General features: G+C 34.2%; 1 pseudogene; it reads left to right on the forward strand.

Moving 5' to 3' along the window:
- Positions 1 to 16,299: 16,299 nt before the first annotated feature.
- LOC105103141 (small ribosomal subunit protein eS8-like) overlaps positions 16,300 to 26,981 on the forward strand; it is an 87,064-nt pseudogene continuing 76,382 nt past the window's right edge.

Consider the following 26,981-nt stretch of genomic DNA (forward strand, 5'->3'; position numbering starts at 1 on the left):
ACTGTACGTTTCTTTGCTACCTTCTGTGAATTTACAATTATTTTAAAATAAAAAGTTTTTAACAGAATAGGTTGACACTGTGTGTTAAATATGTTCTTAAAAAAGCCAAACTCCAAATTGTTCTGTATGGATCTCCCTCTGAGAATGTCAGACTCCTCCATGCTAATGCATCTATAGAATTTTGATTCACAAAAGAACGTGGTTATCTTTATCAAGGATTCCTAAAGAAAAAAGTAGCCCAAGGGGTTTCTGTAATTGGAGAGATTTAATCAAAAGTACTGTATCCAATACACCTTTGACAATGTTTGTTGGAATTTCTGCCCTTACTTTCAACTCTTTGGAAGTCACCAATCTTAAAAACTACACTTAAAGGGATTTTGTGGTAATCCATTAACAAGGGGAAATTTCCAAACTGTATTCTGGGGAGAGCAAAAAGACTGGTTCTGAAAGCCCAGAGCATTTAGACTGGTAGGATGTTACAGTGCTAAATTCTGAGAGTCTTAAAGTAACCAGGCATGCAGAAATGAGGAGTACCTAGAAGAACTGATGAAAAAGGGACAGAAGGAACTGAATGCAAACTTATCTACCTAGCATTTGGGCTAAGAAGTAGATTTAGTGCACTACACAGACTTTTCAGGTTTCAAGTCCCATGCGTTCACTCATATACACAACAAACAGGTTACTCATATCTTTGAGATGTAGGTGTTTGATTAGAAAAAGCCAGTAGCAAGTAATTTTTTAGAAAGCACTCAATATCTTCAGTTGTGTGATAGGTGGTCCTGGATATAGAGATGTACAGGGCATAATCTTGACTTTGAAACTTGCAGTGAAGTTGGGGAAATAAGAAAAGTATACTGAAAAAGACATCTAATACTATATATCCTGAATGTCTACACCTGATAGATACAGGACACTCTATGATAGCCCAAAAACAAACAAACAAACAAATAAAAAAAAAACAAAAAAACCCCACTATGAACTGGGGAAGTCAAAGACATTTTAAAAAGCTAACAGGACTTGAGTAAACCCTTAACTCATTGGCAGAGCTCAGCCAATCAGGAGGGATAGGCATCAGGCATTTTAGGCAATAGGAGTACTGGGTTCAAAGATGTGGAGAAAAGACTGAGGAATATCAGTTGGTGAAAACTAGAGATAGATTTAAGCTCAGCATAAAAAATAACTTTCTTACACAGTGTTTTCCAAAGAGAAAACAGAGTACCTTGAGATAAGTACATTGACATTATATGCATTTATATTAGATACTAATTAACCACTTTGTGCGGATGTTCCAGACAATGTTCAAAGTTCAGATGATACTTAAATGTTACATCTGTCTTAAAACTGAGGCTTTATGGTAATACTGCAATTCTTGTTCCCAGATTCCCTATCACACCATCCTACTTGCCTGATGAACTGGGTCACACTGACATGACCGTCTGTTGGTACTACCAACAACTGTCTAGTTTAATACTCTTTACGTACTGTGTTCTATACGCCCATTTTAACATCATCCTATCACCTACAGATATTCCCAACTTCCAACTTATTTCTCAAGAAATAACTGGTCTTCCAGGTCTGGGCGTTCTCATATAAGCTTGAATCCAAGTTCTCATTCTAATTCTTGATTACTTTCCAAATATATGAGAACAAATTTTATATAAACACCGTAAGTCTTTCTTTTTTTTAGACTGAATAACAATATTACTTACACTATGCCTTTACAATTCTTCAGCAGTTCACTTTAATTCATCATTTCTCATCTTAAAATGATACCCAGTTTCATGTATATGATCTATCCAAAGCACAGTAGAATTAAATTCTATTAGCCATATGACTTAAGATTTTGTTTTGGTTCCAGTTGAAGTGGGTGAATTGAAATGTATGAAGAAGCCTCCCTTTCATATCCTAAATGTCTAAAATTATAGAAATAGTCTAAAAAATAAATACTTAAATTGTTATTGGGTTTCACACAAGAGGAGGAGACTTTACCCATCATAAAATATGAAAATCTCTCAAAAAATAGTAAGTTGGAAAAGACGAGTTGGTGGGAATGTAAATTGGTGCAACTGTTATGAAGCCAGTCTGGAGACGCCTCAAAAATTTTAAATGGGATTATCATGTGATTCAACAATCCCATTTCTGGGTATACATCCAAAAGATATTAAATCACTATCTTGAAAAGATACCTGCATCCCCATGTTCATTGCAGCATTATTTGCTACAGCTAAGACATGAAAAAACCTAAATGTCCATCAATGGATAGATGGATAAAGAAAATGTGGGGGAGATATATATATAGAGAGAGAGAAAATTTAACCACACATGTAGCTTCATATAATCACCACTATATATTTTTTTCATATATATACATATATGAAAAATATAAATACACACAATGGAATTTTTTCCACCATAAAAAAGAAGGAAATCCTTCCATTTGTGACAATATGTATAAACATTGAGGGCATTATACTAAGTGAAATAACTCAGAGGGAGAAAGACAAATATGGTATGTTCTCACTTACATGTACAGTCTAAACTAAAAAAGCTCAACTCATAGAAAAAGAGACTAGAGCGGTAGCTGCAGGGTCTAGGAGGTGAAGGAAATGGGGAGATGTTGTTCAAATGGTACAAGCTTCCACCTGTAAGATAAATAAATCCTAGGGATCTTACACATAGCATGGTGACTATAATTAACAATGTATTATACACTTGAACGTTTTGAGTAGATCTTAAATTTTATTAACACACAAAAGTGGTAATTATGTGAGGGGATAGAGGTGATAACCTTACTATGGTAATTACTTTGCAATATATATATATATATATATATTAAATCACATTGTATACCTAAACTTACATAGCTTATTTGTCAATAATATCACGATAAAGCTGGAAAAAGAAGTAGAAAAGATAAGATTGAAGATCCTAGTTTAATACACCTCTTTGTTGGAATACTACATACTTACTAATAGGAATAAAGTATACCTATCTGAGGTAATACAGCAAAGTATACAAGCTCTATTAAGTGAAAAAATGAAAGGTGCAGAACTGTATATAATTTGTAGCATTTAGAAAAATATATTCAGGGATATATACACATGCTGGAATATACTTTCTTGTAAAGAAATAACAAATGCTTAAGAAGAGTTAACTCTCAGGGGAAGAATTAGTGGGTAGGAGTTATAGTAATAAGAAACATTCACTTCATTTTGTAATTTTTTGCATTTTATAAATTTAAACATACACATCTTTTATGTCAAAGGGGGGCAGACTTCTTATTGTCTTATTTGTCAAATTAAAGAAGTATAATTTTTTCTCTAATTTGCTAATAAATGAATATTTTTATCTGTTAATGTATCTGGATCTACTGAAACGATTTTACTTTATCTCCTGTAATGCTATCAATTTTGGATGAGGATCTACTGAAATGATTTTACTTTTTCTCCTGTAATGCTATCAATTTTGGATGATTTTTTTTTTTTTTAAGGAGCCAACCAAGTCCCAATGTATTTTTAAAATTTTTTTTACAGACTGCTGAACATGTTTTAGAGATAATTTCATTTGGTGTTTTTTACATTTATCTTCGTAAGTAGGATTTGTCTATACTTTTCATTTTCTAGTACGCTCCTCGTCTATTTGTTATCAAGAGTAGATAAGCCATGTGGGCACATCTATCTCTCCTTATTCTCTTTATTACTCTGCATAAAACAGGGTATGATAAAATTTGAAATTATGGTAAATCTGACCCATAAAACAGTTTGGGTCTGATGCTTTGGGAGGAGTATGGCTGGGAAAGAATTTAATTTACTCACTATTTTTAATGTTTATTTTATTAAGGTATTCATTTCTGTTTAAGTCAATATGCATAATAAGTTTTCTTTATAATTTTGCTCATTTTATCTGATTTTTTAAAATTAATGAACAGATATCACAATACTTTAAACAGCCCTATTCTATCTTAATTTATAAAACTTTTTCTGATTCTAATATTTATTTTTGCTTTGTCTTCTTAATATTCCTGACAGAGGTTTATCTATTTTACTAGTCCTTTCAAATAACTGGTCCCTCAGTTTTATTCTTATTTTCCATTTTATTAATTTATGTTCTTATTTCTATTATCTTATTTTATTTTATTTTTAACCATTTTTAATTGACGTATAGTTAATTTGCAATGCTGTGTTACTTTCAGGTGTACAGCAAAGTGATTCAGTAATATATATATTCTTTTTTTAAAACTTGTCATTTATCTATTTTATATCTAGTAGTTATAGCAGTTAGTATCTGGAGATCCCAAACTCCCAATTATATATATATTCTTTTTCAGATTCTTTTCCATCATAGGTTATTGTAAGATATTGAATATGGTTCCCTGTGATACAGAGTAGTTTCTTGTTATTTATCTATTTTATATATAGTAGTTTGTAACTGTAAATCCCAAATTCCTGTTTTATCCCTCCGCCATCTTGCTTTCCTCTTTGGGCTAACCATGAGTTTGTTTTTCATGTCTGTGAGTTTGTTTCTGTTTTACAAATAAATTCATTGTATCATTTTTTTTAGATTCCATATATGAGAGATATTGTATGATATTTATCTTTTTCTCTGACTTGCTTCACTTAATATGATGATCTCTAGGTCTATCTATGTCACTGCAAATGGCATTATTTCATTCTTTCTCAGGGCTGAGTAATGCTCTACTATATGTGTATGTGTGTGTATATGTGTGTGTGTGTATATATATACCACAACTGTTTTTATTCATTCATCTGTCTATGAACATTTAGGTTGTTTTCCTTTCTTGGCTATTATAAATAGTGCTGCTATGAACATTAGGGTGCATATACCTTCTTGAATTAAAATATATCCCCTGGTGTGGGACTGCAGGATCATATGGTAACTCTATTTTTAGAGTTTTAAGGAAACTCCATACTGTTTTCCACGGAGGCTGCATCAATTTACATTCCCACCAACAGTGTAAGCGGGTTCCGTTTTATCCACACCCTCTCCAGCACTTGTTATTTGTAGACTTTTTGATGATAGTCATTCTGACTGATGTGAGGTGATACCTCCTTATGGTTTTGATTTGCATTACTCTAATAATTAGCAATGTTGAGCATCTTTTCATGTGCCCATTGGCCATTTGTACGTCCTCCTTAAAGAAATGTCTACTTAGGTCTTCTTCCTATTTTTTGATTGAGTTGCTTTTCTTTTCTCTTTTTGTTTTTGATATTAAGCTGAGCAGCTGTTTGTATATTTTGGAAATTAATCCCTTGTCAGTCACATCATTTGCAAATATTTTTTCCCATTCTGTAGGTTGTCTTTTTGTTTTGTTGATGGTTTCCTTTCCTGTGCAAAGCTTTTAAGTTTAATTAGGTCCCATCATCCTCTATCTGCTGATTTTTTATCTTTATGAGCCTGGGTTTTCAGGACTAATTTTCCCTTTTTCACCATCTCTCCGTACTCTTCCTGCCTAGTGGCCGTGGAGTTGCCTCCACTTGATACACCTAACCCAAGACTATACATAGAGTACTGCTAATCCAGGTATCAATCCAGCAGGTATTTTAGCTTATCCACTGATCATGAATTTACATGTGTGACCACCTGTTCTCCTAGGACTTGAAGTTCATATAAGCATTATAACTCCTGGTAGTATTCAGAAATAACTGAGTTCAGCTTCCATTCATGACGAGGGATAAACTTTCTCAGGCTTTGGTCTTAAGCAGTGTGCTTGGCTCTGGATTCATACCTTGGGTAAGGACTTTTAGCCTACTTTAACCATAGTAGATTTTTTTCTCATCTACCTCTGCCTTCATCTGAACCTGAAGACTAGCAATTAAGCATGTTCAGTCCTGCTCTTCACTCTGTATACTTTTGTTTTATTCCTGGCCCATAAAGATATTTATCTTATTTTTATCGCTTTACTTTTTTCTTAGTATATTTTTTTTCATTACTATGTTTCTGGAGCAGACAGAACACATCTTGATCAGAAGTGCTAGAGCATCTTCTTAAGACACTTATTTAATATTATTCAAAGATTTACATTTTTGTAATTTATTGAGTTAAATCAGTTTACAATGTTATGTCAATTTCTGGTGTACAGCACAATTCTTCAGTCATATATGAAGATATATATTCATTTTCATATTCTTTTTCACTGTGAGCTACAAGATACTGAATATATACCCCTATGCTATACTAAAGATTTACATTTTTGATGCAGCAAAGATTAATTATTATATCTAGCTGTCACTAACCCCTGTCATAGCTAAAGGAAAATACATGAACCACAAAAATCTGCTCAGCATTTTAGTGAGTTTCTTCTGTGAGAAGTCATAAGGAACTAGGGAAGGATGTAGGATCTCAGGGCTTAGGAAAAAGACAAACAAAGGGGCGTAATTAATGTGATAAAGGAATTTCATAATTAGGGTAATGAAAAACAAGGATGTATATGCTTAGACCTCTACAAGGAAAAAAATTTCCAAATGTTTTAGATGGCATAATAGGCCCTAATCTAAAGCTTCTGCACTCTGATGATGAACTCTGAAAATGATTTTTTTAAACATATTCTTATTCAGTATTTCCTGATGACGTGTTACCTTGGCTAAGACAGCTGTACTTTCTGTGCTTCATTTTCTATTTATGGAATACCAGGTTATTACTCATTATGCAGTTCATAGTGCTACCCTGAGCAGTACCTAATAAAAGTGGTTATAAAACGCAATCGACAAATGTTGATTTAGATCATCAGTGACAACACTGACACAGTGCCAGAAATGCAGGTGAAAGTGCTTGCCACTGCAAAGTAAACAGACTTCCAAGTTTATATATTAACAAATTTATTCTAATGAATATGATTTAAGAAGTGTATGTTTATAGATGAATAGATAACACATAGTCTTTTAGAAGCTGAATTTCAAATTCAAACTACTCAATTTACCTATGATCAACATCAAGACCTAAAAATACTACATTAATAACATATAATAAATTATTATAATTTCTTTGAAGCTAAGTCATACAAAAATACTGGGAGGAGCAGAGAAACTTAAGTGATTCTTAAAACTGTAAAACAATCTTCAGCCATCAATTCAGCAAAATGTTATTGAGCACATATATGGAAGACATTGAAAACATTCTTGGGGATATAAAATTATTAATAAGATGCTCTTTCAATCAATAGAATTATTATATAGTAGTATAGGTGAGACATTGTGACAAGGACTATTAATTTTCTCTAAATATAGATTACACTCACCATATTTGGTAATAAAACCTCAGCTTTTAGCTTGGTATCTCATTCTCCAGAATCAAAATTGCATTTCTGGGCCCTCTTTGAGGCATATATGTTCCCATGTTAGTTAGTTCAGGCCAATGACACACAGTAAGTGTCTTAAAAGCCATCTAGGAAGTAAATGTAAACAGAGGGAACATGCTCACTCTTTATTTCTTCTTCATTCCTGCTGGCTGGAATGTAGGTATGATGGATAGAACTGAAGCAACTATCCTAAACAATACAGTAGAAGACACAGACTAAAGATGATTGAACAGTAGTGTAGAATGATGCCATTTTTCTGATGCTGTAGAGTCACAAAACAAACGTGGACTATCTTTTTCTATACCACTTTCATATGGTGAGAAATAGGATCAAATTGTTGTTTAAGCCACCATAATTTTGAGTTTTCTGTCCTGTACAGGCAATCCTGATCCTAAATGAAACAGAAATGTAAACAAATATACAGTGAAATGTCTTAAGTTCAGTAACAGAAGAGTAAATTTCCATAGGTGTTCAAAATGGAAAGATGGTAGGTATTAGGGACTACTCCCCTTTCCAGGCATCAAAAATTTCTCATGTTCTAATGACTTTGAGTTTATAATCAAAAATAATAAATCACACAAGGAAACAAGTCACCATGAGTGAAACTGAGATCAAAATACTCAGAAAGAGCCTAAATGTTAATATCACAAACATAAGTTTCTAAAATATTCAAAGAAGTGAAACAAAGAATTAAAATATGTGAGTAAAGCACAAGTGATGATAAAAACCAACAGATATATAAATATTCAAGTAAAATTTCTTAGAAATAAATATGATATAAGAAATTTAAAACTACTTACAAGAATCTTTGCTTCCATTAATAGCAGAACACTTTAGTCATAATAACCCCTCAGAAGACAAAAATTATAAGATGGACAAAAGACTAAAAGCAATTTTGTACAACCATTTGAATACAGTGGGAAGCAACATAAAGCAGGCAGAAATTGATCAGAAGTCAACTACTGAAAGATAGGAACTGTACTCAGTAATATTTGGGTCTTTATATCATTTTGCCTAAGGGCACTTCCTGAACAACGTAGCATGTTGCAGCATAAAACTTTGCTCTTACTGTCTTGAGATGTTATAGGAAGAATTTAATGATGGTAAAATGGCTGGTAAACTAAAGTGACAAAACTTTAGAAAGAAGGTACAGAGGAGTGAGCCCCCACATCAGTGCACGATTTCTGCCCAAAATCTTTGATAACCATCAAAAGACACTTGTGTGAAGAAGATCTCAAGAGTCTGGGCCAAAACAAGTCTTGAAGACAAGCCAAATGGCGATTTCATCTATTATCCACCACAGGAGAGACAGACTTAGAGGTTCGAGTTCAGCCAAGACAGTTATTTGTAGAAGAAAAATCAGCCCTCTTCCAAGGAACATAGCTGAGCTCATGGTTTTTATAATGTATAATCTACTATGCCCACCATAATTTTTTTTAATTACAAGACATACAACAAAGGAGAAAATGTGAAATATATTACTCCCAGAAGGAGAGGAGAAAGAAAAAGAGACAGATAAAATATTTGAAGAAAATATTATCAAAACTTTTCCAAAAATGAAAACTGCATCATTACAGAAAACTTACATATCAACTTAGAGATTTTAAAAGCTCAATGCCATAGGACCTTGGTATTTATTCAGGGTCCTACTGTATAGCACAGGGAACTATATTCAATATCTCATAATAACTTACAATGAAAAATAATATATATGTATATATATAAAACTGAATTACCATGCTGTACACTAAAAACAGGACATTGTAAATCAAATATACTTCAATTAAAAATAAAAAAAAATTTAAAAGCTCAATGTATATAGATACAAAGAAAAGATTATACTTAAAATGTTTAAGTTGAAAGAGGAGATCTTAAAGATATCAAAAAATAACCCATTATACAGAGAAGAAAAAATAATAAAAAGGACAGTTGAATTCCCAGCATATACAGGAGAGGTTAATGAAAATATAATGGCACCTATGACATCTTTCTAGTGCTGGAAAAACAAGCTGTGAAACAGAATCCTATATCCAGTGATAATATCTTTAAGAAATGAAGAATAAATGAATATATTTTCAGGTAAATGAAAACTGATTTTGTCACAAGGAGGCATAAGCTACAAAAAATGCTAAAGGAAGTTTTACATATATACTAATGGAAAATGATACCAGATGGAAATATGAATCTACAGGAAAAATAAGGAGCACATAAAGTTATAAATATGAAGATAAATATAGATGTCTACATGAAAGGCATGGAGGAAACTTAAATGCATATTACTAAGTAAAAGAAGCTAGTCTTAAAAAGCTACACACTGTATGTTTCCAACTATATAACATTCTGGAAAAAGTAAAAGTAAAACTATGTAGACAGTAAAAACATCAGTGATAGCTAGGGGTTAACGAGGTGAGGATTAATAGGTAGAGAATGGGGGGAGTTTTAAGGCAATGAAACCATCCTATATGATACTATAATGGTAGATACATGTCATTATACATTTGTCAAAACAGAACGTACCACATCAAGAGTGAACCCTAATGTAAAGTACTGATTTTGGGTGATCAATGATGTGTCCAATATAGGTTCATTAATTATAACAAATGTACCAGTTTGGTGTGGGATATTAATGATAGAAGAGGGTGTGACTGTATGGGGGAAGAGGGTGTGAGTGTATGGGGGTAGAGGGTGTATCGAAACTCTCTGTACTTTCTGCTCAGTTGTGCTAAGAATCTAAAGCTGCTCTAAAAACTAATGTCTGTTAAAAGAAATTTGAACCTAACAGAAATTAAAACATATATCCACACAAAAACTTGTATGTGAATATTTACAGCAGCATTATTCATAACAGCCAAAAAGTGAAAGCAATGCAAATGGAAATCAACCAGCAAATGGATAAACAAATGTGGAATCCATACAATGGAATATTACTCAGTCATAAAAATGAATGAAGGACTGATACATGTTACAGCATAAATGAACTTTAAATATATTATTTTAGGTGAAAGAATTCAGTCACAAAAAAACACATAATATATGATTTCATTTTTATGAAAGTTCAGAATATAGAAACCTATAAGGGACAGAAAGTTAACTTGGGGGTGTTGAAGGCTGGGAACAGGGGATGATTGGAAAGGGGATTGTTAGCTAAAGCATATAGAGTTTCTCTTTGAGGTGATAAAAATGTTCTAAAACTGACTGTGTGGGGGTGGTTGCACGTATTTGTGAATATACTAAAAATATTGAATTTTACACTTAAATGAAAGAAGTGCTGATATGTGAATTATGTCTCAGTAAAACTATTAAAAATAAAATGAGGTATGTTTATACACATATTAGAATGACTAGAATATATTAAAAAAGAAAAATTCTGACATTAAAAAGTTCTAACAAGGATGTGAAGCCACTGGAATTTTTGTTCATTGTTGTGAAAAATGCAAACTATTACAGCCACTTTGGGAGTTTAGTAATCTCTTATTGTAATAGAGAAGAACCTTTGTATTCTATTACAAGTTAATCACTCATGGGATGTTGCCTATAAGCTTAAATTATACATAATAGCCCATCTCTAGGAACCTTGCCTCCCAAGTAATGGACATTAAACTAAAATACCTCTGTTTAGCTCATAGGAAACATCCTGACTAGGCCCACCTGTGAATGGCTGCAAGACGGAAGAAATTAACACATCCCCTCTGGAGTCTGGCTGGAACCAGGACTGCTCGGCTCCTTTTAGTATAAAAGAAGCCTGAATTCTAACTTGGGGAAGATGGTTCTTTGGGACACTAGTCCACCATTTTCTCAATCTGCTGGCTTTCTGAATAAATCTGCTATTCCTTGCTGCAACAACTCACCTCTCGATTTATTGGCCTGTCATGAGGCAGGCAGTATGAGTTGGACTTGGTAACATTATAAATTCGAACTTATGTTAGTCAGCAATCCCATTTATAAGTATTTATCCAAGAGAAATCAAAGTGTAAGTTCAAAAAAACTTTATAGAAATATTTATAGTTGCTTTATTTATAATTCAAACATCAGATTATCCAAATGTCCATCACCTTCTTAATGAATAAACAAATTGTAGTATATCTGTACAATTGAAACCAATCAAAAGGTTCCATGCAGCAGCAAGAATCTCAAATGTTGTATGCTAAATGAAAGGTGCCAGACTGAAAAGCTATATACTGTATGGTTCTATTTATATGTCATTCTAGAAAAGGCAAAACTATCAAGAAAGGATATAGATCAATGGTTGTCAGAGGTTGAGAGTGGGGAAAGGTGATTGAAAAATACAAGAGGAAACTATTTGATGTGATGGCAAAGTTCTAATATTTTTATTTTGGTAGTGATTACATGGATGCATGTATTTGTTAAAAACCATAGAACTGTACCGCTAAAAAGGGTGAATTTCAACATGAAGTTTCAATATGAGGTAATCTATTAGCGTAACTCATCACATATGATTTTGATAGAAACCTGAAAGTTAATTTATAATCTCCACCCATGAAAGGATTTAAAGGAAAAATTGGAGATAATTTGTCAAAATCATTAACAGATTTCAAAATGAAAGAAAATAAATCTTTGGTACTAAACTCAACAGAACCTATACAGAAGAAAATACAAAACTTGGAGTTGCATAAATAGAGACAGAATTAATGGGAAGACATCATTTTCCTGAAGTAGGTAGCATTATAATGTACCTATAAAACTTTTCCCAAAGTTAACATATTAATGTAAAGAAAATAGATAATATTTTCTTTAACTTTTTCAAAGTAATTCTCAATGTTTCAGTGGAGGAATATAAGTAAGACTTGTCAAAGATTTTAAAAATTACTGAGTGGATAACTTACACTATGAGATATTAAAAGCATGAAAAAAAGATAATAAGCACTCTGTAGTAGAGTCTATGGCATGTGACTAATGGAAGAAAAACCTATAGAATATAAATAAAAATTTGTAAACTTATCAAAGTTAATTCATTCAATAGTTCCATTTTAAGTCAGTGGAGAAAAAATGTTTCTTTAAATATTTATAAAAATACTATTATGCTTTGTATTTCATATCAATTCATAAGTATTAATTTCAGACACATATAAAATATAAATAAAAGAGACAAACCGTAAGACAAAATGTTAAAAGCTATAACATTAAAATTTGCATGTTAAGTATCATAAACTCAAATTTAAATAATACTTGGAGAGATATTCTCTTTATGTTAGGCTAAAAGTTGCTATCTTTTATACTAAATATATATTAAACATATTAAAAATTAGAACATTCCTCATCTCATACTATTTCTAAGCCCCCTCAAATTAAAGTATAGATATAAAGGCAACTTCAGGCAAAAAAGAAAAAAAAAAGTTTGAAAGGAAAGAAAGATAAAATAGATAAATAGCCAATAAATATAAAATAAATTTCAAACAAAGGAATGGAAAATGAACTTATAGTATCATTGTGATTATCATTGCTGTTTATTCTTTAAATTGGGAAAGTTAAATTTAAAAAAATAATGCATTTGCTCTGTAATAGGCATGTTCCAACACTGCTAGCAAAAATGCAAATTTGCTCACTTATAAAAGAGAATTTGGCAACATGAATCATTAAACTTTAAAAAGGAATATTTTTTTAACTTGTATTCCAGCTATTTCATTGGTAAGAATTTATGCCAAGGTAAGTATCATAAATGTGTACATATTTACTGCAACATTATTCTTGACATGAAATATATTATAATAATTAAAAATTACTGTGCTCAGTAATATTTGATGATATTAGAAATTCTCAAGTTATATTGTTGAGAAAATCAAATTACAAAGAGTCTGTGGAGTTTGATATTAAACTCAGTTTGAAAATTTCCACTATCGAGCTATTTTCTTACTACACACACATTAACAGAATATATCCCCTAAGGTTAACTGTTGTTATCTCTATGTGGCAGGATTAAGGGTCTTTGAGCATTGTAGAAAGAGTAAGTAGAATGTATTTGGAAGACACTAAGATATAAATAAAAGGATTACAAAGTATTTGGAAGAGCTTCAGCTAAATGTAGTAAGTGGTTGACTTTGCCACATAATTTTGTTAATTCCCTAATAGCTCTTAACATTCTAAGAACAGAAGGTGAGAAGTCAGTGACTCAGGTTTGTGGACTGGCATGATGGTAATCATGCAAAGTCAAAAATCTGGCCAATTCTAGGAACCATGCAAAGATATCAATTAAAAGGTTGATTTATTTCTACAGGCCAGGTAAGGAAGTAGATGATACCAGAAACTGTTCTGACAGACATGGAAAACATCATGAGATCAAGGGATAAAAGATTTTAATGATGGTATAAGCAGGAGTGAGGCTGGGAGATGAAATGAGTATAATTAATAATAAGGTTGAAAGAGATTTCTTTTTAATTTTTTTGCTTTAAATGTTTAAAATATTATTTAGAAATAATTTGAGACTTTCATAAACACTGCAAAAATAAAAATAAGTCTTGTGTACCCTTATCCAGGTTTTGTAAATGTTAACATCTTATATAATCAGACTACAGTTATTAGTCACAAAAGGAGCACTGATACAATTCTATTATCTACTCTGAAGATATTATTCTGATATCATCAATTTTCCTCCTAATGGCTCCTTTCTTGGCTAGGATCTATTCCAGAATCATGAATTGTATTTATTGCCATGTTATCTAGTCTTAAAAGTGGATGGATTTGAGTAACAGTGTACAAGTGCCAGGGGATGACTGAGTGGAGAGGTGGCAAAATCACACCGGAGAAGATCACACAAGTTTAGAATACCATTCACTTATTTATTCCTTCATTTATTCATTCAGTAAGTTCTTCTTGATTCCTTAAACATGTGTCAGAGATATAATTATATGCTGGAGGTTGGCAATAGTAGAGGAAATATGTCATAGTCTCTACTCTCAAAAATCTCCGAATCTCAGATACAAGTCCCTTTTATGATTCTGACCAAAACATAAACAAAAACAAAGAAACCAAAACCCAAAGAGGTTAACAGTTTTATAAATTTACCTGAAAATACCTAACTGTTACCAAAGCCAAGAACTGTCTTGTCAAGTTATATGTTTTACATTTCCCTTGGCACATTACTGAAATTTAATTAAAAGTTAGTAAATGATCATAAGGAGCATCAATCCCTAAAGATCAAGATCACACATACATCACCATCCTCAAGTATAAAGAAAATAGAAACATGAATTAATTTCATTCTTCGTATGAGATTTCATATAGAGAATTTTTAATGTTGTATATATCATGAGCAGTCATGCTAATAGTTGAACTACTACTGCGCTTCCAAATTGGTGCCTGCATTTCATGTTAACTAATAGCTAATGGAATGCTGAACAAAATTAATTACTGGTGGTATTCTATGGCTCCCCACTGCCTATAAGATAAAACTACTTACTTAGTTAAACACTGAAGCCTTTTTGCAACCAAATTCTGACCTTCTAATTTCTATCCTTCATGAAAGCCTTTCTCCATTTCAAACACTGATGCACAAGATATCCTGTATGCTTCCTCCTCCATTTGTACTGTTCATCCCAAATTCAAAACCTTCTTCCCTCCTAATTACTTAAAAGCGTACCCCTCCTTTGTTTCCCTCGTGCAGTAATTGCTCAATACTTGTTTCCTAACTAATTCTCTAGAATTTTCGCCTAAATTTTGAAGTAAACAAAACCTGTAACATCACTCTAAGAACACTGTCCTTTACCTATCAACAATACGAAGGCAGTTATCTAACAATGCAAGTGATGAAGACCCTGTGGATTTTCACAAGTATTCCTATTTATAAGCTATCCTGGTTGTTTCTGCAAAACATGCACTTTCTTACAGAAACTATGATAATAAACAGGATATACATTTTGGTCCTCTGTATCTGCGATTTCTGCATCCATAGAGTTAAACAACTACAGATCAAAAATATTCAGAAAAGGATTCCAGCAAGTTCCAAAAAGCAAAACTTGAATTTGCTGCATGCCAACAACTATTTACATAGCATTTACAACATATTTACAGCTATTTACATAACATTTACATTGTATTAGGTATTATAAGTAATCTAGAGATGATTTAAAGTACATGGGAGGCTGTGTGTAGGTTATAAACAAATACTATGCCATTTTATATAAGAGACTTGAGTATTAGCAGATTTTGGTATTTGTTGAGGGCCCTGGAACCAATCACAGATACTGAGGGAAGACTGTAAATATCTCTTAAAATCCACATTACATCGTGTTTCCAAGAGTTCATTCTCCTGAGTACTATATATTATAAAATCTCAGTACAAATAGTTCTAATATGTAAAACACTGAAAACAAATCGAATATTGTACAATCATTATTATACAGGTACCTTCAAAGAAATATCACAGAAGTAATGATTGCTGCATATAAAGATTAGTTCTTCCAAGATAAGGGAATAATGAGGTTCAGTTATGCAGAAAGATTGAATAAACTATTATTAAGTGAAAAATATTCACTCAAGAAGGTGGCATAATTTTCTTAAACAAATAAGCAAGTTATTATTCCAGTCTACTTTCAAGTATCAGCAGCATCAACCCCTAAAGATCAAGATCACACATATATCACCATCCCCAAGTATAAATAAAATAGAAACATGAATTAATTTCATTCTATAAATGGCTTAGGGTGGAGCCTTGCACCACAAAGTGGTGAGTCTCTCCTGGTCAGTGCAACATCATCCCAGAAGGTGGCGGCATGTAGTTATGTTAATGTTACGTTAATTGCATATCTGTTCCATCCTAAGCCAACCATAAAGTACATGAATATGCTATCTGACCCTCCCAATTTTCAAACACTGGCTATATTGTATGCTGAAAAAATCATCTCTATATATCATATCTTTCTCCCGCCACAATCTTCCTTTCTGGTGTTTTCAACTGTTAAGAGTTCAGACCAACAGTCAGATTGGTACTGTGAATGCAAAATACTACAAACCATATCAGTAAACAAAGAATGCTGAAGCTATCAAGTCCTCAGAGGCTGCTGCCACCCCCTAGTGAAGACAAGCCTGCAGCCCTGCCTCTGCAGCCACTCACAGTGGTGTACCCTGAGGGGACCCCGAATAAGAAAGGACAGGATACTGGCCCTAGACAGCTAGGTGCTTGTCAAAGGAATGAATTCAGTGAGTCCAAATGTTTGCTTCCCCCCATACATAGAAAAGCGCTGAATTTTTTAACTTGAGATGTCTGGTTTTCTTCAGTTAACAAGTAATCTTTTAATGTTCCAACTACCTGGCTTTTGTTGTAAAACTCCTATATATCCTAGCTTCTCCCCTACCTCTTCGGAGCAGTCCTTCAGAGCGATCTGGGAGGCTGTCATCCGGCCAAATAAAACATAACTCTCAACTTTTAGGCTGTGCATTTATTTCAGTTGACAATACAAATAAAACCCATGAGAACTTTTCTCCTTAATATTTTCTATCATTTCCTCATGAAAATCACTGCAACAGAGGCCACCTTGTGACTTCCTGAGAAAGGTAAACATGGGAATGAATTCTCTGTGAAAAAAAATTATTATCAGAGCCTTGGTGTTTAAAAACAATGAGTTCCTATTGAATTATGCATCACTGTCTTTAAAATCTGCATGCAATTTCAGTGTTCTAACTTATTCACAGATTTACCTGAAGGAAAGAGAAGCAAAGGAGACGGACTAATTGAGAGCATTCAATCATTATGCTATAGATATTGTCATTTATTGTGCCTCTAAAATATCTGGCATATACTTTTTCCAAAGTGACATTTCAAGAATTTCTGATACCATCTATGTTAAAAAAGAAAAGCAGTAGCGTGGATAATCAAACAACAAGTGACAGTAAAATGTAATTTTTTTGCCTTAACTTGAGCATAACTGGATTTGCTTCTTTCTGGAAGTTTACATTCCTTAACATCGTACCAATTTACAGAGAGCTTCTCTTTCCCACATGAAAGGCAACTTATTAGCAAAAGTAAGAGGCAGAGAAGGCTACTGTGGAGTTGCCTCCTTCTCTTTCCCCATTCAGTGTGCATCTTCTCTCTCCAAATATTTTCTCACTCTCCAATACTGATCACAATTCCAAACCTGACTTTTGTTTCCTACCAACGCCAACAAAGATGCATGCTCTAACTGTCATATCTGGGGCCTCTTAATTGTCCTCAGAGAATTTGAAAACCAACCTATTTTAAAATCCAAAACAAGGAGGACCCAGGAGTAGAATAATTGCCTAATGGAGGGAACATTTCAAAAGAAGAAATTCTACCCAGAAACCTCTTTGTATTTATTCTGGTTGTATCAGGTGCTGTGTAAAGAAAAAAAAAACAAACAAACCATAATTACAATGCTAGACACAGTAAATACCCGCCTCCAAAACCCTTTTTGATTTGCACTGCATTACAATTACAATGCCAAGCACTTGAACGTATATGCCATCTAGTTTTTTGTAACCATTAATATCCTAAGCACAATGATCTGGCTGAGTAAAATATTTGCAGTTTGCTTTTCCTCCACCATGAGCAGACGGCAATGTATACTCCACTGCAGGATAATATCTCTAGACTGAAGTCCAACCTGTGGTGAGTGGAAATGTCAACCTTGGACTTAATGAACCCCAAGCACAGCATTAGCTCACTGAAATAGAAGGGGAGAGAATTTTAAGGCTTCATTTGATTTCATAAAGGGGAAGAAAATCACCACCTCTATGATTCATACCATGAAATAGCCAATGAGGAAATGAAGCTTCAGTTTTTACCACCGACAAATCCTGATCTGGGGGTTACATTGCCTTCATGAAGAAAGGCACTAGATCAGGGTTTGATGGGCTTTGTCTGGTGTTCATGATTATATTTAATGTTGCCAAAAAAAGAAACTCCAACAATGACTCTGCATACCATTTGTCTCTTTGCTGTCCACACAGCCAGAAAAAAATTACTTTTCTTTAGGAGAAAGAGATCCGTAAAGAATTCCTAATACTGAGAGCTAGGTCAATTTACCTGATAGTCAGATACTACACCTAATATTCTTAGATTTTCCAACATGGGGAGAACTGCTCTCCCATCATAAACGAGTATACAAAACAATGGCAGTATGGGCAGCCGAGTTCTCATCGTGAGAGGGAGCCCAGTGGTGAGGCACAGGATTCTTGCGCATGTTGGATACCGATAAGAAAAACACTGTGAATTTTCAGAACAATAGTATTTATTCTTATTAGGGTGGGTTGGGAAGGACTATATTTTTAGACATTTTTTATACTAATTTAATATCTTACCACAAGTAAAAGGTGTCACGTTTGTTTTATTGAGGGTTTCTAGGCATCACACACACTGTACCTCAATAGATATGCCGTCTTCTCATCTCTAGTTTTTCCTTAAGATTATAGAAGAAAGTATACTGAGAAATAATCATGAGTCATGTTTGGCACAATCAAGATTTCATTACTCACCTAATTAACATCTTATCTCAATTCGTTACAGTAGCAGCAATTATTATGTTCTGTTTTGGTACCCAATTCTGCCTTTCTTGAAGCACTTGTTTACAGTGTCCTTGGTCATCATCTTAATATACATCTAGGCTTCATCCATACTTGTGATGAGCTAGAGCTGGGGGTTAAAAACCTGAAAGGAAGTATGGGGGGCATGGCAAGTTGGTGCCCCCTCTCCTTAAGGATTGTAGAATGAGCTGCTTCAGGTTAACCATATACTACAGTGGAAGCGGTCTGAACTACCCTGAAGGGTTCATTTGCTTGTGCATCGGAAATGGAGTGTAACTTCACTATACTGCAGAGATTGCTGGTTACTCATTAGCTCTTTCAACTTCTGGAGAGGAAATGAAATTAAGTTAAAAATTTTCAACCACCGTAGGGAGTTGACAGTGTACACATCTTCATCGTTCTCTAGCTAAGACTTCTCATGTAGGCCATTTGCTGCCTGAGGAAGGTAAAATGAAGACAGATCTATTCCTTCTCCTACTCTCCCTTTTCTCATCTTCTCTCCACTCAAGTAGGGAATATGTTTTGACTTGCAGAGAAATAAGCAGGGTGTCTAAATTGTGTCCCCAGGCTGCACAGCAAAGAGTAAGAGTACAACTGAAGCAGGTGTAGTGCTAGGGGAAAGGGTGGGAAGGAAAACTATTCAATCTGAGAACAGTGCGCTATGTGGGACGAAAAAAGGGAAAATAGAAATAGAAAAAGGGAAATAACAGTTTCAGCCTAGCAGCCAGTCCCCAAGTTAAAAGCAGACAACACTAGGAAATGAGAGCATACAATATAAAGAACACTTCTCGGTCACTCTGAACTTTACCAGCTCTTGAATATCTTGTCAGGACAGTCAGGGTCCTCAAGTTGCATAAAATATATACTTTTATTCAGGAGTGCTAGATGCACTGCAGAGGGAGGTAGATGAGAGGGAAGAATTGCAGCTGAGCAAAGATTGTGACAGTGGTCTTTGTCCCCTTCTACTTAGCTGTCAAGTTTACAAAAGGCCTGGGAGAAAACCAGAAATCTCCCACTGCACTTCTCAAAAAAAAGAAATAAGCTAGTTCTGGGAATATTCCTATTGAGAGAAAAAAAAAAAACCTGGAGCATCTTAATTGAATTTCTGATATATATGTGTGCCTATCAATCCCAGCCTATCAGTCCCCTGCCCCTCATCTTCCACCAATATAAAAATCGCTAATGCCATAAAATCATATGTAAACATTAGAATCGTTTAACAGTTGTTTTGCATTATTTATATAGCCTCACAGAAAGGGTCTCATCATCTTATTTTGTCATCTACTAATATGTAAAACCCAAAAAGTCTGAGATCCTCTGAAGGAAAAGAAACTGTCTAAAGATACTATCTTTCTAGTAGTGCAGGGTAGATCTAAATAAGACTGCACTCAAATGAGCTGATTTTACCTAGAGTGGCACAGGCTTTAAACAACTCCATGTTTTCTTATAAGCTTTTCCATTAGAGTAGATGATGGGGCACAGATGTTGAAAGGATTTGTTAGCACACACTGTGAGAGCGGACTGATTTTCTGACTTACATATATCAGGCAATGGCAGCTGGACACCAGCCTAGTAGCTCTCTTGAATGCATGATGTTAAGGATTCTGCAATGTTTTGATTCATTATACAGTCCTAGCTGAGCTAGGAAGGCACAGTGATATTTAGTATCTGATATTAGAGGGAAGAGATAGTATAATTTGTGTGGGGGGTGCGTGGGAAAGATATAATAATTTGGAGGACAATTAATTTGATAATAACTTTATAATAATTTCTATAAATGATAAATAGATTATAAATCGTAAGAAAATTAGCATTAGCATATACCATGAAACAGTCAGTCTTACGAAAACACGTAGCTACCCATTTCTGCGTACTTTTTCTACCTCAGTGACATCCTCCCACCTCTGGAACCACCGACAGTGTTTACTGCTGAACCATTCAATTTAGAATTTATCTTGAGGTAATGGAAAGTGCAGTGGACTGTGAAGCAGGAAATTCTGGTCCAGCCTCTGCCACCAAATAACTGTGGGAAATTTGAGCAAGCACCTCCACTACTCGATCCTCGGTTTCCTACCATGGGAAATAAGAAGTCTGGGTTAGTTAGTTGAATCACTAATATCCCTTCTACCTTCCACATCCTGTCATTTCCAAATATTGTTCTCCAACTGCTTCATGCGTATCAAATAATCTCAGGGTTGAAAGAGGCCTTAACAGCCTACTCCACATACCCACCCAATATCTGAAACATTACAATATAACACTGATGTCAAATGGCTATTCAGCCTTTGCAGAAACACCTCAGTTCTCAGAAACTCAGTATCTTTTGTGGTGGCTCCTTCTATCTGTTTATACTTCAGACTACCACAAAGTTCTTAAACTAACATCGAAATTAAGTATTTCTGTTCAATAAGATACCATGAATAGTGTTAATGAACAGATAACTGATTGAAAAAAGATAAAGTGCCTAAAACTGAAAATTAATAATATCCAATATATAAGAAACTACTCAAAATAAGCAGGGAAATGATAGAAATTACAATCGAAACTGAGCAAACTATCCCAATAGCAGGTTTACTGATGAGGAAAGCCAAATATTAACAAATAATTAAAGAGACTATTTAACACGAATAATCAGAGATATGAACTTAAAACAGTGAGTTCTCAGTTTACATCTATTACACTGATCCAAGTTAAAACAGTAATAATCTGGCAAATATTGGCAGGGATGTGAGAGTAGTTCAGGCCTCTGGATGGCCCAAGGGACAGATGAAGTCCTTGCACATTTTTGAACAGTCAACAATAATGGGTTTTACATTTTTGATGGGTGATAAAGAATAAGAAGAAAAAACAAGATACGCAACAAAGACCTTATAACTTATTGAGTGGCTGGGCCCTAGCCCCACCCACTAGTAGGCCAACACAAGCTTCGGGACACCCTAGACTTCACACCTAGTTGTGTCAGGAAATGGCCCCACCCACCAGTGGATGGGGATCAGCCCCAGGGTCTCCTGGACCCTGACTTCACACACCAGTAAGCCAGCACTAGCCCAAAGGCCCCTCAGGGTTTTTCAGCCAGCTGTATCAGAACTCAGCCCCATCAGTGGCCAGTAGCCACCAAACAAGGCAGGGCCTGGCAACCAGTTGGACCGGAGGCCAATGAACCCTACCAAACCACCCACAGTAGTCAGCCTTCCACAAAAGAAGGACCCACACAGCCCACATAGGGGGCACCCTTACAGCAATACAAAGAAAAGACAACCTAGTGAATCGGAGAAAATATTTGCAAATGATATGACTGATAAGGTGTTAATATCCAAAATATATAAGCAGCTTATACAACTCATCATCCAAAAAATAAACTACCTGATTGAAAACTGAGAAGACCTGATAGACGTTTTTCCGAAGAAGACATACTGATGGCTAACAAGCACATGAAAAGATGCTCAACGTTGTTAATCATCAGGAAAGTGCAAATCAAAACCATAATGTCGTATCACCTCACACCAGTCAGAATGGCTATTATCAAAAAGACCACAAATAACAAATGTTGGAGAGAATGTGGAGGAAGAAAAAAACATTTGCACACTTTTGCTGGGAATATAAATTAATGCATCCACTGTGGAAAACAATATGGAGGTTCCTCAAAAAAACTAAAAATAGAACTACCATATGATCTAACATTTTTACTCCTAATTCAAAAAGATACATGCACCTCAATGTTCATAGCAACATTATTTACAATAGCCAAGATACAGAAGCAGCCTAAGTGTCCATCAATAAGCAGATGGATGAAGAAAATATGGTATACATATATAGTGCAATAATACTTAACTGTGAAAAAACTGAAATGTTGCCATTTGCAACAGCATGGATAGACTTGGGAAGTGTTATATTTAGCGAAGTATGTCAGGCAGAGAAAGACAAAAACTCTATGATATCACATATATCTGGAATATAAAAAATAAAACTAGTAAACAAAGAAGAAACAGATTTACAGATACAGGGAGCAAACCAGTGGTTATCAGTGGGGAGAGTGAAGGGAGGAGGGGCAAGATAGGGGTAGGGTATGAAGCGGTACAGACTACTATGTAAAATAAATAAGTAACAAGGATATACTATACACCACAGGGAATACATCAAATATTTCATTTTAACTAAAAGTGGAGCATAACCTTTAAAAATTGTGAATCACCATGTTATACACCTGATACTTATATAATAAAAATCAACTATACTTCTATTTTAAAAGACTGAAATATTTAATATCTGGTCCTTTACAGTTAAAGTTTGCTAACCCCTGGGCTTCAGGATCTGTCATGTACTGTTATTGGAAGGAGTCATTCTTGAGAACAATATGGAACTATTTAGTCAAACTAAGTATATGGACACATGTAACCCAGGATATATGTTCTCACAAACATAGGTTCAAAGGGGTACATGTCCAGAGCTATTTACTTCAATGCTGTTTATGGTGGTAAATAGTTGGAGGTGATTGGGAAATTCATAACTTGGTGTTTGATAAGTAAAATGTGCTGGATGTACATTGTGGAGATTATGTAGCATTTAGAAATGACAAACTAGATATACATGTGGCACATTATATAGAACTTTAAAACATAACAAATGAAAAAGCAAATTAAATAGAATAAGATCTTATCTCAATACCATTTATGTAAACTAAAAATATACAAGGACAAGACAACAAAACACACTTTACAAGTAGTCTTAAACATTAAAAGATTAGAACAACTTCCTGGAGGGAATGAGAAATGGAAAAAGATAAAAAACAAATGAACAAATATGGACCTTGCAAGCAAAAATGCTATCAGTTTGCCATCAGTTGTGGAATATGATTAACTCAACCCTCCACTTTGATGCCGTTAGGAAAAAAAAAGTTAAGATGATTTTTTTCTCTGTGTAACTTCTATTTATTCTTTGGTCCAGTTATATTCTCTGTCATACAAAACAAACACAATGTTTTTTCCACACATGCCAATGACAACTCTTGCCGTCTCAGGTCCTCTTTATTCTACATAAACAGTTCTAGCACCCAGATGAGTTTTCCCAGTGTGACAGAAATGCACATGGTATTCATGTGTAGGATAACTATCATGTAGGTGAAAGGAACTTCTTATTTAATTCCGAACACTACACTTCTCTCAAAGAGGTCTAACCTGGAATTAGGAATAGGGATATGTTCTAACTCTTCCCAGTCTTACACCACATTTAACCCTGCACTAGATATACAGCAGTAACTTTGCAAATGTGCTTTGGTTAATTGACTGTACATAAGTATATACTTCTCCATTGCATACAACTAAATAATAAATCAGCACAGGCTTAGTTTCTTGGACAAATGTGTCCTGGACTGGACATACAGATAATAAAACCAATCTATCATAAACTCAAATGATGAATTTCAACAAACAGTACAGAACTAAAATTTCCTACAAGTAATTGGATAAAGTCAAAGCTCTAGTCAATGAACTTTAATGGGGTCACATATGATATGAGATTAAATGAATTATTTTCTGATGGCTTGGGGATTTGACACAGTGTTGGGGAATGTCATGTCTATATGAAGGAATATATTTTGTTGATTCACTTAGTTTACAGAAATAACGGTTGTTATTCTGATGCCACAATTATCTATCATTTCTCTGACTTCTAACTCCAAATCCCTCTAAAATGGTAGACTCAATTATAATTGATAACCAGAGAAACTGAGTCTACATGTGGATTAACAGAATTTTATTAAAAAAGAAACTTTAATCTTTAAAGCTGATTATATACTTGTAATGGAGAATTATATGAATATTTTTAGGAAACTTGAAGGAAAAGTGGAGTACTCAAAGAATATTTAAGGCTTTACAGGACTTATTTAGCGGTATTATTCTTATCTGTATCAGTGCATCTCATAGTAGAAAAGTGTTTCACCTCTTTCTAATCCAACACACTCTGAAACATAGTATAAGCTTTCACCGTCTCCCTCCAAAATTGAAAGTTTACTTATGAGACCTAGAATACATTTTTCAGGCTCTGAAGGTGAATGTTCCATGACTTTTTGCTATATATCTGCCTGGAAACTTTCCATCCCAGAAACTAAGCATGCTTAAATAAGACTTATTTGCATATCTGCACGTCAACAGGGCCACAAAGAGCTTTCACAATGAAAGGAAAAATACCAAAGTCAAATAGACACAGATGTGACTCTCCAAATTTCAAGAAGTTGTATGAGCATCTGATAATCCATCTCACTGTCTCTTCATTGCCAGTAGGTTTATCACAATTTCCACAGTTTGATTTTTAAGCAGCCTTAATTGTAAAGTGTTGCAATTAGCTCACTAAAGTGTTCAAGGCAAACTGAAGAATTGTAATTCATTTTGTAAAGACTCAGGAGGACAGGAGAGTCAGGAAAGGGACTCATTCACTTTTCCTCGGATACTCTTGATCCTCTTTGGGTGTAGGTAAAATTCAACAAACTGAATTGACATTCACTGCTGATTGTAAAATATGTTTATATTTCTTTTATGCAGTTTTAATTTCTATCATCCGTAATGCCTGAAGAGGAAGGAAGTAGTTAACTTGGGGAAATTTTTCTGTTTTTATTTGGGTTTGAATTTTGAAGCTGGCTACATGCAAAACTGTGATAAGCAAGCTTTAACTTGCAACAGAAATTTGATTTGAATGCCAATAAGCCTAGTATTAGACATTTCAGGCTACTTACTAGGCAAGAATTCATAGGGGAAATCAACATTTTCTTTCCTGATAATGCTCATCAAAACTCTAGGTCTTCATTTTATTTGAGATGAACTGAACGTTTATGACTTCACAGAATGGCCTAGAGAATAACTTTCTCTGCAACAGTTGGTTGCCTACAAATATCCACTTCCCCCTCTTTTTCTTTGCAAAGACCCAATTTATTTCATGTTTCCAGCCCTTCCCCACATGACTCAAGGGCTAAGGATCCTATTCTTAGCCCAAGGCACAAATCTGGATCAATCTAGGCCAATTATTATGTTCCTAATTCCCATTGCCAGTGTTTGGTTTAAGGGTAATCGTGAACTGTGGCCAAAGAGACATGAGTTAAGATTTGTTAGGGGCCTCTGAGAAATACTTCCTCATTCCTCAGAAAACGCCAATGGCATGGCCCCCTTTCTGCCTCTGGACATTGTCATATCTGCATAAAATATATGGAACTGCTGCAGCCATCTTGTGACTATAAGGGAAATCATCGTTAGGATAAAGCTGATAATAAGTTCAGAAAAGTAGAGAAACAGAATGACTCATGTACCTAACCATTTAAACTTTATTCTTTCTAAGCTCTTAAGAAATACCACTTATAAAAATTTACCATAATTATTCCATCCTATCCATCTAAGTTCTCAAAGATAAGTAATAATAGTCTTCACTTTTTCCATCTGCATTTAAAAATTAAACTAATGGTTAAATAGTGGACTGAATGCATGTGTTTTTCTCCATTCTTACCTGAAACTCTTAAATAATGATAATAATATAAAATACTATTAGTAGTGATAATAATAATAATACCAGTTGCTATTTATTGATCAGGTACTTTGTGCCAGACACTGTTCTAAGTACTTTACATGTACTAATTCCTATGATATAGGTATTATATTATCCCTATTTCTCAACAAGAAAATAAATGAAAACAGAGATCCAGACAAGTTAAGTAAATTGCCTATGATCTCCTAATGGTAATAATGGCACCAATGGATTCAAACCCAGACAGTTCAGTTCTAGAACCTGTGCCCTTAAACACTATGAGTGATTAAAAAAAACAACTCATAAACCCACAGGACAAAGGAAACATGAAAGGAGACAAAACCTGATGAGAAATATCAACACATTTTTGAAAGACAGAAAATAAATGGAGGAATATTGACTGAACAAAGCTGAGAAAACCAATGTCTTAAGGCTTACAGAGGGGGTGCTAGTGAGAAGCAAACTAATGCAAAATATGGAACTTGGGAAAGGGTCAGGAGTTCAAGACACCTCAAAAGATGATGAAGAAGGAGGTATAGAGCAGAGAAGAAGGAATTATTTAAAGTCGGTATAAGAAGAAGTTAGGTTCCCCCTTCTTCACCTTAGTAGGTGATCAGTACCAATTCTTCAGAGAAATTTAAGAAACGCTGTAGTGATATCAAGCATG

The sequence above is a fragment of the Camelus dromedarius genome, chromosome X, assembly GCF_036321535.1.
Source record: "Camelus dromedarius isolate mCamDro1 chromosome X, mCamDro1.pat, whole genome shotgun sequence".
NCBI classification, from domain to species: domain Eukaryota; kingdom Metazoa; phylum Chordata; class Mammalia; order Artiodactyla; family Camelidae; genus Camelus; species Camelus dromedarius.